The sequence below is a fragment of the Melospiza georgiana genome, chromosome Z, assembly GCF_028018845.1.
Source record: "Melospiza georgiana isolate bMelGeo1 chromosome Z, bMelGeo1.pri, whole genome shotgun sequence".
Classification (NCBI taxonomy): domain Eukaryota; kingdom Metazoa; phylum Chordata; class Aves; order Passeriformes; family Passerellidae; genus Melospiza; species Melospiza georgiana.
Window position 1 is genome coordinate 4,403,341 of NC_080465.1, and position 15,375 is coordinate 4,418,715.

Consider the following 15,375-nt stretch of genomic DNA (forward strand, 5'->3'; position numbering starts at 1 on the left):
AGCGCAGTCACCATCCCTGGATTGGTATGAAAAAAGCCTGGATGTGGCACTGGGTGCCAGGGTTGAGTTGAGGTGTTGGGGCTGGGTTGGACTCGATGATCTTGAAGGTCTCTTCCAACCTGGTGATTCTGTGTGACATAAAACAAAATATTTAATTATATTAATATAATGTGTTACATAAATATGTCATATATTGTGTATTATGTCACAAATAACATATAATAGAAAATTTCAACATATAAAACATATGTTGTAATGCATACTGAAATTCAACAAGAAGCCTAAACCCACCTTCCAAAGCTCACACTTATACTTTATCTATTGTATAAAATTATTTATACATTTGTCAAATATACATATTGTATAACATTTTTATAGATTTATATAATATATATAAACCATTTTTATAATATAATTACATAGTGATATTAAAGCTACAACTCCTCCAGAGAAAGGTTGAGGCATGAACATCTCACTGCAATGTAGGAGCTCAAAGGTTTGATCTGGTGAAACCTTGTGTTCCTCATGAGATGCCAGCTCCAAAACCAAAAGAGGAGCGACAAATATGAAGGAGCCCCAGGGATCTGCCAAAAACCTGGGATCTCAGAAGGAACACAAACCAAGCAGCCACCAAACCCAGCCTTTTATTGGTGGTACCACTAGATGGTATCCATTCTCTAACTTTCCTCATTTTTTTTTAATTTCTTTTTTTTTTTTTTTTTTTTCAATTATTCCCTGTCAGATGCTTTTTCAACCTGCACCGGCACAAAAATGTTTATACTGAGTAAACTTAAAACAAGCACTTAGGGAGTGCGAGCAAGTGAGTAATTTATTAATTTTTAGTAATAAATTTGGGGTTTTTTTGCTTTTGTTAGACTTCATCCTCATGACAATTCACACAAGAGGGGTTGGATGAGAACATCCACCACCTCTATTTCACCTGTTTGCAGCAGAGATCACCAGCCAGGAAGAAAAATATTGTTTTTTAAGTCAGCCAATGGATTGATTGTGAAGTTATCACCCAGCTGGCAATCACACTGCCTGCCTTGTGCTTTTTTGGCTCATCTAGCAACAGGTGGAATCTGCTTATTTTTGCATTCTTTAAGGGGAGATGCTGTTTGAAATCAGCTGCAAATTGCATTAATGTGCTCAGCTCCTGCAGCTTTAATGGTTTTACTTGGAAAGCAGCTCTTTAAAGCCCCTCAGCACAAGCAGCACCAGGAGAAAATCTGTGTTTCCCAGAGATCACACAAGTCTGTTTCCACTCTCAGAACTGCATCACACAAGAGCACTCGCCCACAAAATGACAGAGTGCACATTTTCTGCAAAATGCAGCTTCAGTAGCTCTTTTGTCTTCTTGTAGCTGTTTTTTTGAGCTCTCTCTTCCCCATGCCCAGGAGTGATTTTTTTAGTCCTGTGCTTTGCTTTTTCTTCATTAATGGGAAACCCTGCAGCCAGACAATGATTTGCTTCAGAAATTTGTGTTTCTCATAACAGACACAATGGAAGGGGTTAATCTGTCAGGTATCCTGGTAATAAAATAAAGGTTTATTGCACCTTCACTGCATTTTCAGTTCTGCCACTCTCATCTGAGCTTTAGCAAGGAAAAAGGGAAAGCAACTTTGGCAGAAAAAATTGGTGCAGCCTTGCTACAGCCTCCTAAACCTGAGGACTGTGCACTCAACCATGCTTCAATCTGCTTCTCTTTTTTTTTTATTTTGTTTTCTTTCAAATACAGTTGCTCAGTGGAAGCATTTTTTAAATTCCTGAGAGCCAGTGTCACAGCCTACACAGTATTTCTCCTGATCTCACTTGCTTACCCAACTGACTATTCCTGCCTGAATAATCAGCTTTTCCCAGCGGATCTTCCCAAGTGGATTTGGAAATCCAATTTTGAAGGAAAGATAACTTCCAGTGTTCTAGCATAGCCAGGTGTACGTGAGGTGTACAAAACAGGCACAGATTTTTTTTTTTTATCATCTGCTGATGGGAGAGAAAATGAGTATTAAAACCATTCATTCATTGTATCAAAAAGATGCTGTCAGTTAAAAGGAGATTTTGCAAATAACTTGTAGTGGAAGAGGTTTTTTTCATGAAGAATACTATAAACTATCAAAAATACAGTTTTTCTGTGAGGTGTCCAGGACACATGGATTCATTATTAACCAGCTGAAATCATCCTTTGGACTTCTTTGCAGGACATACACACCTCATCTCATCCTGGGACCTGCAGGAGGAAAAAATAAGTAAAAATTAAACTGAAATTAATCAATATAAGGTAACTTCTTCTAAGCAGTTCTGACAAAGTATTTTTTTCTCTGTGCTTGCAACCCTCAGCTTATTTCTCACTGTCTAACATGCAGGCTGCAGCTAGACCTTTTCCTGCAGCTGTATTGCATATGGAATATTTTTTCTTGGACATTTTTTTTCCCCCTGACATGTAAGAAGTACAACTACTTACTTTGGGAGGTAATATTTGTCACACTTATTTCTCCCTCCAGCTGCTGAGCTTCATAAAATTGTAAGAACTCTGCATCTGCAAGAGTTTCTTCTCTTTCTGTCAAGTTGGCCTGAAATTGGCTGGTAGGTCAATAAGGGTGTAAAGTGACACACAGCAAGACAGACAGACACGTGCAGCACGTTGCAATTTTTCCACTGGTTTTGGGATAAAATGCTGAGGCCGGGCTGCCATTAGAGAGAAAACTACAAGTAAACCCCATTTTTTAAAATTTGGGGGTTAACCAAGACCCCGACAGGACTGCATAGCTGGGGTGACTTGGAGCTGGCTGCTGGGCAGGTGAAAACATTTTTTTGGCATGTGGGGCCAGGCTTTGGTGAAAATGGAGCCCAGATGGTGCAGAGTCAGAAATAATAAACTGCAGTTGATGCAAGGCAAGGAACAGTCCTGCCAAAAATTTTTTTTTTTTTCTTACAGGAAGAGAGGAACGAGAAGGAAGTTAGAAATTCCTTTTCTCCTGGATGGGGCAGCTATGCCTACATCTCTGTGTTAAGCCACAGCTGGTCTCCTTCTGTTTCTCTAAGCTCTGATTACCAGCATAGCTCAGCTTCTGCAAAAATCATATTCATCTGGACAGGTGAGGATTTTAAGCTCTAATTCAATTTATTCAATGCCAGTCAGTCCAGAACCTAACTAAGCAATGTCTTGAATACCTATGGAATTAAGAGGATTTAGGAAAAGATGATATACAAGATTCTGCAAATTTAGATTGATTTTGGAGACCATTAAAAAAAATTAAATTAGAGAATGAGAACTCTTCATTACTCAAAGTAGGGTTTGGGGTAAGCTGTACTTCAAAGTAACCAAGTGATTTCCTGCATCTGTGGGAGCTAAATTCATTCATTTGTCATTAATCTGACCTGTGGATTGCAAGATTCCATAAAGCAAATTTGCATCAAACCCAGCAGAAAGAGCAAAACTGTGATATCTGCCACTGCTCAGAATCCTCTCTTAGCTCTTTTCCACCAGTAATCTATGGCTAAAGAAAATGGAATTATACACAGGAAGAAGGAAAAATATTTTCTGATTTTTCAGTCCATAAGTACTTTGTGTGAAGATTCAATGATGTGCTCCAGAATTGCAGGTTTCAGTGCATTTTATGTATTTCTGAAAGTTTTTTGTTCCAAGCCAAAAGATCAAACTGCCCAGAGGAAGTCCTTGGCCATTTACCACTTGCATTTCTTGAGGATAAATAATGCTGATGGGTGATCCAGGGCTTCCAATATGGAAACAATTCATATGTTGTGCTTTGTAAGGGAGCTGAGTGAATGCCAGAAACAAATAATCTGTATTTATTTGATGTGTTACTCCTCCTGAATAACCTGACACAGCTTAGAAAAAAAAAAATAAAAATAATAACATGGACCACACAGGCTTTCAAAAGTCTGCCTGTACTCTTCCTCCCTCTGAACAAAAGTGGGATATCTCTCCTCAGCAGGCTTCAGCCCTGTCCCAAAATGTTTTACTTGGCCATATTTGCCCTAAACATCTTGTGGCTGTCACCTGTGAGTCTTACTGAGAATATTCTCCCAGTGCTCACTTAGGTTGTTCATGATTTTTGGGATGGAATGTCCAATCTGACCACGGCTAGAATTAGAGGGAAAACAGCCTGGAAAAGGTAAAATTTGAAAAGCTGCTAATGCCAGAGCAATCCATGAATTCCAATAAATTCCAAACTCCAGTTGTGATGTGCGACACAGCCTACATGAAAACCTGGAAGAGATCTGATTTGTGTAGTCCAATAAAAAAGAAGATTAAGAGGTGATTTTGACCAGTTTTGCCAAAAAGGACATTACTTCTATTCCTGTTCTGCTTTGTTCAGAAACTGGTCAAGGCCTGAATTTATCTGACTTTACAACCCACACAACCGTATGTAAGTCAGGTCTGCATTCTGTCACACACATTTGTGTACCTGTTCACTCAAGTTTTCCTGAAGCTTCAACATCTTGGTTTTTTAGGCACTTTTGGCACCATTAGATTTTAATTTTGTGTCAGGAAACATAAAGCTTACTGGAGTGCTTCATGACCTGAGTGGTAATGTAATATACTGGTACCAAAAAGAACTTAGGTTTTGTGTTTGATATGCCCTGGGCCATGGTGGCTTGCCTTGGACATGTGGCATAATACCCCTTTCTTAATTATCCTTTCATTTCCATATTTAGGTGTTTGTGAACATTGCAAATATGCTCTTCTTAGCAGCTGTGACAGCTCAAAATAGAAGAAGAACCCAACAGAAACCCACAACAAAACAAGTCCACAAAATCTGCAAAAGGGGTGCTATCTTTCACTTGCCAGCTTCCATCACTTGAGGCAAATAAATGAATTTTCAGGCACAGAAATCTTGCACCTCCCACGTCTAAACAATTCAAATTATACCATTTGCCAGCACTGAAAGAGATCTAGACATGAATTCTCACACAAAATCCCTCTTGAATAATTTTCCTTAACATTAAAAAATGGTTGGGAAAATAATTTTGTGTGGAAACAGGGGACTTGACAGAAAGGACCAGACCCTCAATGGGCATTACCCTCACCCTTAACTTTTACTACCCATAACTAGGTCCAATATATTTACTCAGAGCTGTTCCATCAGGCCTTCCTGCACTGCTGGATGCACGTGGATGTGTTCACACAACACTGTCCCAGTCCCTCCAAGGGAATATCCCAAATTAACTACATGGACTTGTTCTAACAGAGCCCTTTAAAAACTCCAGGAAAGGTTTTCCTGAAGAGTCACCACACAGTATTTCATCCAGGAACATTTTTATTCTCCTAGAGGTGCTTTTTTTTTTTTTTTTTTTTTTGCAAAGTTTTTAATTTTTAGTCTCTTGGCATTGTTGGAATTATATCTTTAAATGTCATATTTATAAGCTTGACTTTCATGGAGACAACAGAACTTCTCTGTGGATTAGATTTTCCATTTAAAGAACGACCACACTAGAAGAGAGGCCTAAAAACTGAAGTAAACACCTTTTATTATTGTTGCAATGAAAGAACAGAGGTTGTAAAGTACTGTGTGCTGAAGAACAGAAGGGATGCATAGAAAGCAGAAGACAGCAAAAAGGAAAACAAAAGTGACTTTTTTTTTTTTTTTTTTTTTTTTTTTTTATATCTACTATATCAGTTCCTGAGTTTTTGTGGGTATCCAGCCTAGCCTGTATCCCAAGGAGCTGTAGTGCCTCAGCATCATAGAGTCATGAAATTTTGTAATTTCTCCCTGTGGAGAGCTCACCCTTAATTTTTCCTGATGGGATTTGCCCTTCAGGATGGCCTGTGCAGAACCTGAGAAAAAGGGCTCAAAATGCTCAGTGCTTGCATCTGTGTCCATAAAAGGGTGTCTGACAACTCTTTAATCTCATTTTTGCTGTCACACCAGATAGTTATTTTCATCTGGCACCACTCTTGGCTGTCACTGCAGCAATTGTGGCAGACTTCTGCTGCAAATTTAGGTCTGGTCAACCCACGTCCCAACCCTCCCTGGAATTCCCATGTCCTTAAAACTCTAAATAAAACCCTCTACTGCTACATTTCTTCTTGGCTTTCTCTCCAACCTTACTTTCTTCTTCACGACTTCGGGGGCCCACTGCTCTTCTTCAAAACCCAACCACCAAAGAGAAAACTCCAATACACAAAATTTATAATTTTTTTTTTTTCCTGGGGATTTTCAGTACTTTGGCTCTTGTTTCTGGAGTTCTTCTTTTTGTTCTCCTTTCAAACACTGACCCCTCAGCAGCAGGAGCAGAGGTTCCTGCCCTTATCTTGGTGCTGCGCTACTCCCTTTCTCTGCTCTGGGTGCTTCAAACAGCTCAGCTCCATCCCACCCTCCACAAAAATATAAGCACTGCCACAAGAACAAACAGACCTCACAGAGGCCACGGTGAGGTCTGTGCCCTGTTCCCAGCCCTTTGGATGCCATTTTATTGCTGTAGCTCCTTCAGAAGGAGGGATGGAATTGAGAGCAGGATCTCAGCCTGAATCCAGCCCTCTCTTGCAGAGCTAGGAGATGATTCCCTTGAGATTTTGGCTGTTTCTTCAGTCTTCCCTTCCTATCCAGTGGTGTGCATTCTAGGGAATGCAGCTAGCCTTGGAGGCAGCCAAGAGGGAATTATTTTTGTGTGTGTTTTTCCATCCAAGCTAACCTGGTTCAAAACACCCTGCCCAGATCAGTGCTTCACATGCACACCCTAAATGTCCTCAGGACAGGCTGAGCACTTACCACTGCTCCATAAAACAAAGTTTTTTTCACTGAAGAAAGAATATTTTCCAAGTGGTTTCTTTTTCTTCCTCACCAGTGGGACCTGTACCATCTTCCCAGTGTGCATCCTTCCCTTTGTGTCTGCACTGCAAAATGAAGCCAGAATACGTTGTCAGCTGCTCTCCGGTAAAGAGAGCTATTTTTTTATTTGGGTTTGGGTTTTTTTATGGCTTTGTTTGTGATTTTTTTGTTTGTTTTGGGTTTTTGTTTTTTTAGTGTTTATTTTTTGTTTTGGTTTGGTTTGGTTTTTTGTTTTTGCTTTTTATGTGAAATGCATTCCTCTTTTACCTAAACCATTTAACCATTAAGCAGTGACAAAAACTTCCAAGATATGCCTCCATTCTTTTTTTTATTTTTAATTCACCACAGGTATGAGCTCCTCCAGAGACTCAGAGTATTCTGTCACCTGTCTGGAAGACATGGATGTGGGAATTAAGGCCAGCTCCAGAGCCTGGTGGAGATGAGACTCCACACAGATGCGTATTTTAGTGGAATCCTAAAATTTTGGGCTTGAATTTGGGTAGACAGAGCCTGGCCCACCCACAGAAAACTATTCATCTTGTCTCTAGCAGAATGAAAACTCTTTTTTGCAAGAAAAATAGGTGAAAATGTGAAATGAAATATGGGGTGAAGGAATTCTCTGGAGACCCCAGGCAACATAGGAGCTTGTATGTGCTTTTATTCACTTTCTTTGACACCTCACTCACAGTGCCTTGCTGTTCTGGCCCCACACTGCTTTTCCTGATGTTTTCTCTTTTCATTTAGAATTATTATTTTCATTTCATGTATGGTTTGTGCCATGAGTAGAAGTATGGGGGACAAAAGGGACAATATATTTGTCAGGAGTAAGTCTGGCAAGAACTTATTGGTCTTGAACCATCCATGCACTTCTGCTGCTGTTAGGATGCATGGAGGCAGTCAGCTCTAGGACACAGCAGGTGATGCTCTGGCTCCTGAGAGAAATAAAAAGAATTTATACAGAGCTGCACATCATTTTTCTACTGTAGGCATTTCTCAAGCCACAGGGGTGAATTTAGAGGCAGTCTAGAGGCACTGGTTAAAGCTCACATGAGAACCCAGTGAGCTCTGGTGTTTGCTTTAGACCCTGAAGGGCAGCCCCAGCATGAAATGCTTTATTTTTCACTCCCAAAATTCACAACATTCAAGGTTTAACAGGGTGCATTGGTGGAACCCAGATCAACAGCATAGGAAGGTAGGAGACAGCAACAATTCCAGCTCTGCTCAGAAGGAAAGGCACAGTTCTGTTAAAGGAAGAGAGGTCAGAGTTTGCTTCCTAAGAATGCACAAAATAAAGAGGTGTGGGACCAGAGTGAGTTACCCTGAAGAGCACTCTGTCAAATCTCCACACTGAATAATTTCTTTTTTTTTAAAAAGAGGAATTTAACTGATTTTCAAAACAATCTAAGATCTTACACTCATTTCCAGTTCCCTCACTTGCAAATAAATCAATGATTGTCTGAGACTCTAAATCAGCACAGAAAAGGAGCAAGAAGATCAAGATTTCCTTTTTCCGATACCCAAAGCAGGATATATCCCTATATCACATCAACTACAGCTCAGCTTAGAAAGCTCTGGAAAACTCAGTCTTGCACAAAACACAAAACAGAGCCTCAAGTGTTATTTCTTACAATGGTAAAATTCAGTTTCTAGGCTTTTTTTTTTTTTGCCTCCCCCTTTCTTTTCTTTTTGGATTTGCTTATTTCCATAGCATTCCACTGCTTCAGAAATAGTCATAAATTGTCATGGCCCAAAACCATGCCTGGGGCTGATTCCAGCCACAGAAGATGAAAGCCCACTTCTCCAAGTGCTGTGATTTCTCAGGAATGCTGGCCTTGTACTGGTCAATAATGGCTGTAAGGAAAAAAACAAAACAAATAAACAAACACTCCCCCCCACCACCAAAAAAAATTTAAAAAGAAAGACAAATTATAACGCAGATGGACCCAAGCCTGGAAAAGCTAAATCTTTCATTCTTTGAGGCAAATAAATTATTTCCTTCCGTGATGTTGACTTGCGTTGATTGCAACAGCCACCCAGACCATCCTCAAATATATTTGAACAAATTATACTTGGTAATGATGAAGCAGTTGAAAAAAGGAAAAAAAACAAAAAAAAAAAAGTGATAGAATTTACTCCCCTGGGATACAGTGCTAATTATTTTTGCTCATATGGATCTCACAGAAATATATTTAATGTTAAAAAGACAGTGTGGATAAAAGACATGATTATATCTAAAAAGGCAAAATATAGAAGGAAGGAAACATGAGTGCATTGGCTAGTGAGAGAAGATCATCTATCACAGGGCTCACAGCTCAGCCAAGATATTTGTGCCAGCTATTCTGCTGCTTTATAATTAACAAAGGAAGAAACAGATTGAGGGTTTGGCTCAGAGTTGTTATCTTTCATATGTTAACAATTTCAGGGATTATCTTTTTTTTCCTTCTGCTCTTAGGGGATGGGGAGGGAAGGGGTGCTAGAGCATGGAGAAGGCAGAAATGCTCTCTGGACCAGCTCAGACCCCTGGAATCCATCCCAGCAATATCAGTTTGGATCAGAGGGTGGCTTTTCAAAAAGCACAGCCTTCACAGAACTTGGCAAGAACAAAATGCATCCAGCAGAGAACTTCTGGAGCATTTTGCCATTGATGCCTAAGCACCGCCCCAGTGAAATGCCAAATAATGAATGGCAAGGTGCTCGTGGCCACTAAGATTGGCTCGTGGCATTTGGGAACATCTCATGGGCAAGAGCACAACTTTGCATCCTCACATTCACTGAAAGAATTCCCCACTAAATTATGTTTTTTTAAAATTTTATTTTGTGAGCACTAAAGTACATCTAAGTCCTCAGAGGCCAAGAGCATGCTGGTTTTTAAGCACAAATCACTTAAATGATTTTAAAATGGTCAGTTGATAGTTAATGATTTCCCAAGGAGGAGCCTATATTTTCTGTAATTTCAGATCTCTAGGCAAGGCAAAATTGTCATAAAGCTTGTTAGGAAATTTGGTCTAGGAAATACAGGTCTCTGCATCAAGTAAATGTCCAGGTTGCTCAAATATAACACCCCAAAAAAGCACCTAGCCAACAGAATATAAGGAATAATAAGATACACTGAATGTTATCATCATCTTAAGAAACAACCATTTAAGTTTAGTAACTATTTACAAAGAAAAACAAAGAAAAAACAGTATTAGCTTGTGGACAGCTAACACAGATATTCTTTTTCATACATAATCTGAGGATAATTTTTTCACTGATCTAAATCATCTGTTCTTTAAAACACTGAGATTATTTAAGATCTAATTCTCCCTTCACCTGCATAAAATAGGATAGTCTCAAAATTCAAACCCTGTGCATCTCCCTGATCCCTGCTGCCTCACAGCCTCAAGGATTTGTTTCCACAATGCCACCTGCACACCAAGAGAAAGAATTTCAGAGTTTTCAGTGAAAAAGGAAAATCTTAATGAGTTTTGTACAGAAAAATATTTGGACTCTGATGCCAGCAGAGACATGGAGCTGCAGACAAACAGGCCCCGCTTTCTTGGGCTGATTAACCCATACATAGAAATGGCAAAAAACCAATATTCTGTATAAAACTGACAGCCCATTCTTTGCTGCACATTGCATGGCATTCAGAAACACCCATAATATTATTCATGGAGACAAAACCCCACAGTTTTGGGAGAAAAAGCCCCAGGCCCACAGTAGGTGGAATATATATTTTTGAACAAACAGTCTGATGTTTAAGGGGTTTGAACTTTTGACACCAGTCAAAGTAAGTTTGCTATTATTTTCACTTTCTATTATGTCCTGAGACTGATCTGCTTATTTAAGTCCATACTGTAAGAGAGGACAGAACTTGTATTATTAGGTTTCCAAGTTGTAGTCTTCTGATTTCACCAGTTGTTGGGTGTTTTCCTTTGTGATTTATTTTTGTTTCTTTGGGTTTTGTTTTATTTTTTATTTATTTCTTTGTGGGTTTTCTTGGTGAGTTTTTTTTTTGTCGTTGCTGTTTTTTTGGTGTGGGGTGAGATTTCTTTGGTGGGGTGGGGAAGGGGGCTAATCATCACCTTTTCTCAAATTACCAGCAACTTCATTAACACTATTTTAAAATGTCATAGAATGTTTATTTGCCTAGGTTGAAAGAGATTTTTTTTCCTTCCTGGGTGATGGAAACATCTGCCCAGTTCTCAAAATCCAATCTTTTCCTTTTCCTTTTCCTTTTCCTTTTCCTTTTCCTTTTCCTTTTCCTTTTCCTTTTCCTTTTCCTTTTCCTTTTCCTTTTCCTTTTCCTTTTCCTTTTCCTTTTCCTTTCCCTTTTCCTCCTCCTTCTCCTTCTCCTTCTATTTTCCTTTTCCCTTTACCTTTTACCCTTTTCATTTTTTTTCCTTTTCCTTTTCCTCCTGTAGAGCCAGGGAGAAAATTTGCTTTCACTTGGAATTAGGATAGTTTAAATATTAATAAATATTATAATAAATAAACATTTTGTTTGGATGCAACTATGCTGTTATTCAGCATCAAGTGCAAAAAAGGGTTTTGTGCTACTCCTCTTAAATCATAGTGGGCTAATATTTCATCTGGTTCTACTCTGCCTTTCAAGCACACCGAGGAATTTGCTCCCTCATATTTTCAAATTTGAAAAATATTGCAAACATTCCTGAAATAAATTGGGGAATTTTTAAATATAGAGCTAATGCGTCAACAACTTCTGTGGCTGTTTTTGCACAGAAAGAAAAAAATAAGAATCAGAAAGAATTTTTTTCTTTTCTTTTCTTTTTTTTTTTTTTTGAGAATATTGACTGCATTTATTTTTCTAGTCCTTTCTGTCCTTCTCTCTGCTGATAAAGTGCACCATCATGCTCATAGTGGGCAATGTTTTCATCTTGTTTGAGTGGACAGAGAAATTAAGATGCCTTGTTCATTTTCTGTGCAAAAGCATGGAGAAATGTGAAAAAATGCTGTGTTAGAAAGAATTCTGAGAGTCCACAAAGACCTTTCATTTAAAATAACATTGAAGGAAAATTGCTAAACTTACACTACCCTCTAGTAAACTCTTGTTAAAAAATATAGACAATTTTTATTTTAATTTTTTGCCCAGGTTGGTTCCACTGACATTTGTGTTGATGTGCATGTATTCAATTTTGTTTCCTGTTGTAGTTATTCCTGGTAAGAAGCCAAAAAAGCCTATGCTGTTTTTTCTGCCAGTTGTGCATAATTTTCTGTGCTGATGAGTACCTGGGATTTGAGGTCTAATTCAAACATGGCTGTGGTTAAATTTCTGTCCACTATTTAAAGGTTTTTGAATACAAAAAGTGCTTTAATTAGTCTTTGTACATATTTCCATCAGTTAAATAGCTTCTAAAAATCAGTTATATTAAACAACATTAAAAGAGGAGACAGATACATGAAAAAAAAGAGGAAAACTACAAAGGTAACAAAATTTGCAAGTTTGCAAAATATAATTCAGAATCTTGCTTTCATTATATGCTAACATTTTATCACATTTACTCCTCTGATTTGCTTTACAAAATTTTGGCTTCAGTTAAATTATGGGGTTAGCAGTGGGGGATCTAAGTAAAAAAAATTAAAAACAAAACAAAACAAAAAAACAAACAACAAAATAAAAAAAAAAAAAAACCAAACCCCAAAAAACACACACAAAAAACTACAAAAAAAAACCCCAAACCCCAAACAGGTAAATTGAACACACCATTGCACAGAGCACAAGGAAATCTCTCTAAAATGGATGAGAGCCATAAAATTTTGTGTATCTTGCTTGTGTCTTCTGTTCAAGAGCACATTATGGCTCTGTGTTCCTGGTTTTGATGTATAGATTTAAGTCAGACTGCACTTATGTCAACTGCCCTGATTTATGCTCGTGACATTACTTGGGAGTAATCTTGCTCGTATCAGAGATTGTTCCAATGATCACTTGAATTATTGCAGGGAGATAAAGATATCCCTGAAGATAATTTCCTTCCAGCTGGGCCCGTGAGGAGCAACTCACAGGTCTTGGGAATTGTATTTGAGAAATAAAGTAATTCACATGTGCCTCACGCTGATTAAGAGCCTGGCTCTTGGATTTCAAAGGAATTTGGCTTATTTCATTAGCTTGCATAGCATAACAATTACAGATTTATAACAATAGCATTGACAAAAATGCACTTCAACCTTTAAAAAAATTTTTAGTATAAAAACTGTGAACAAATCATAGCTGCTCATGAGAGCAAAAGCATGATCTAGAGTTTAAGGGGGAAATCCACCTTTTTGACTGTAGAGCCAGGAATGATCCCCCTAAAATTCCAAAGCTGTGTCATGAATCCACCCCTCCAAGGCACAAAACTTGCGCTGACACAGCAGCTCTGGGTGGGTTGTCAGGGATAATTTGATGTCCCTCTTGATGGAATGATGGCTGTGATGTCCCTGTTGAAAAAAATAGGAAAAAAAATGCAAGAAAAAAACACAGCAAAAAGGCAAATCTCCATCAGAGAACCAGACACTGATCCTCAGAGGCCAGAGAAGGACGTAATTTCACTATTTTACTGCTTTCTGTAGTACCAGAGGAGCTTGAAGGTGGCTGTTTGATACAAACAAAAGGATATTTGGGGAATCTCACAATAGTTTAAAAAAGGTTTCTCCCCAGCTTTGTTCTCTGTCACAGTTGCTATCTCTGGTTCTTTGCCCCTCCCAGGATTATACAAACTTTTAATTAACTAGAAATGATGTCTGCACATGCTGAAAACTTAATATTTCTGCAGAATAAGGCCAGGTAGGCTGAGCTGCAGTCAGGATTACAACAGGAAGGTGCTCACTTGTTTTTCTGCACCTGGCCAGGTTTAAAAGACAGTTTTCCCTCCATCAGCTTGGTCACTTTAATGGCTCTCTAAAATGAGTGAAATTTTTAACAATCAGAAACATGTCATTCATGTTCCAAAAACAACCTGAGCTTTTGCTTGGGGTAGTGGTGAATAGATATAAAATTTATTCCAAAGCTGTAAATTCAGGTATGTTTCTCTAAAACTTCATCAGCATTATTTGCCACTTTTGCTTCTGGTATTATTTGGCCCCGTGTTCTTTGGACCTTGCTTTTATTTTGGTTGGGAAATGAGGCTTGTGCATAAGATGGTTAAATTAAAAGAGATGAAAATTCATTTTACTTCCCACGATCCCCATTCACTGCCTTGGTGGATATCCAGGTTCCTCTAAATGCATTTATTTCACGCTGTAGCCAGGGCATTCTTTATCTTCCCCTGACAAAGGAAGGCTGACTTACATCTCCAAGGTGCCTTTGTAGCACAAAATAACTGCATTTTCCTTTCCACCTTCTTCAGGGGGTTTCACTAATAGTGGATAAACATCTGCCTTTGCACACCAAAGATGGTTTTAGAGGTTCAGCCTCTGCCTGACCTGCAGAGAGGAGGAACCTGTGGCAGTCCTGCCAAGGGATCTCTCCACTCACAATCAATAGCCCATTAAATTTTTCATTCTCAGGTCCCCTGTCGAGAGGCCCGTGATGGCTGGGGAAGAAAGGCAGCTATTTCACTTCTATTTTACAGCTATTTTACCTGTGCACGTCTTTTTCCTCCTGCCATCTCTTCATTCCTAGGGATATTTTTGGTTTCTTGCCTTGGGAACAAACACATCATTTCTTTACACATCTCCTAAAGTTTTTCCTCTTCTCTTAAGAAAATTGATTTTCTTTTTAAAAGCATTGTTAAGGTCGTGTCAGGCTGCTATCTTGTACTTGTTGCTTCACAAAAATACAATCTCTGGGCCACACAAAATAGTCTAAAAGCTTTTTGGGAGCTGGAAAATGGGAACATTCTGAGTGTTTTTTTTCCAATACCATTCTACTAATGGCGCTGTTAGGCCTAGAAAATAATATCCATTTCCCTTTGCAAGCAATCTGTGCTTACATAAAAGCCTTCTTCACTGTTTTTTCTCTCTTCTTCTTTGTTGTTTTGTTGGTTTTTGTTGTTTTTTTTTTTTACCCTAGAGGAAAGCTAGAGCTTCTGGCTGTTTTACAGTGAGACCTCCTTGAACTCCTTGAACAATGCAGCAGAGATTTTTTATGATGAGAGTGAATATGAAGGCATCCCAGGTCCATACTAAGCATTTAATTGAGATTTTAATGGCATAAAGTCTCCTTCCTTTTGAGATGATTGTAAAATGTTGGGAAAAAAAGAAAATTAACTCCAACTTTGAGAAAGACGGGGGCGGTAAATCTTTTTTGCTTGCACATATGACAAATTCTACAGGAATAGACATCTTCCTCCTCTTTCTCCCTTCAAAGGTGAAACAAACAAACATGAATAAGGATTACCTCACCATCTGACATTTGAAGCTGGACACTGTTTCACAAGAGCAGAAATCCCCTGTGCCAGGCTGTGAGCTCAGCTGTGGGGAACAGGAGCTCAGGGATGGCAGCGGTCACTGAGTCGGACAGACACAAACAGCAGTGCCAAGATTTGGGCATCTGTGCCCTCGCAAACAGCATTTTGGTTCGATATCCGTAGCATTGTGTGGTCTATATGGGTTTTATTGTAAAGTTGGTTATTTTTTATAAGTTGAGATTATGGTTTGA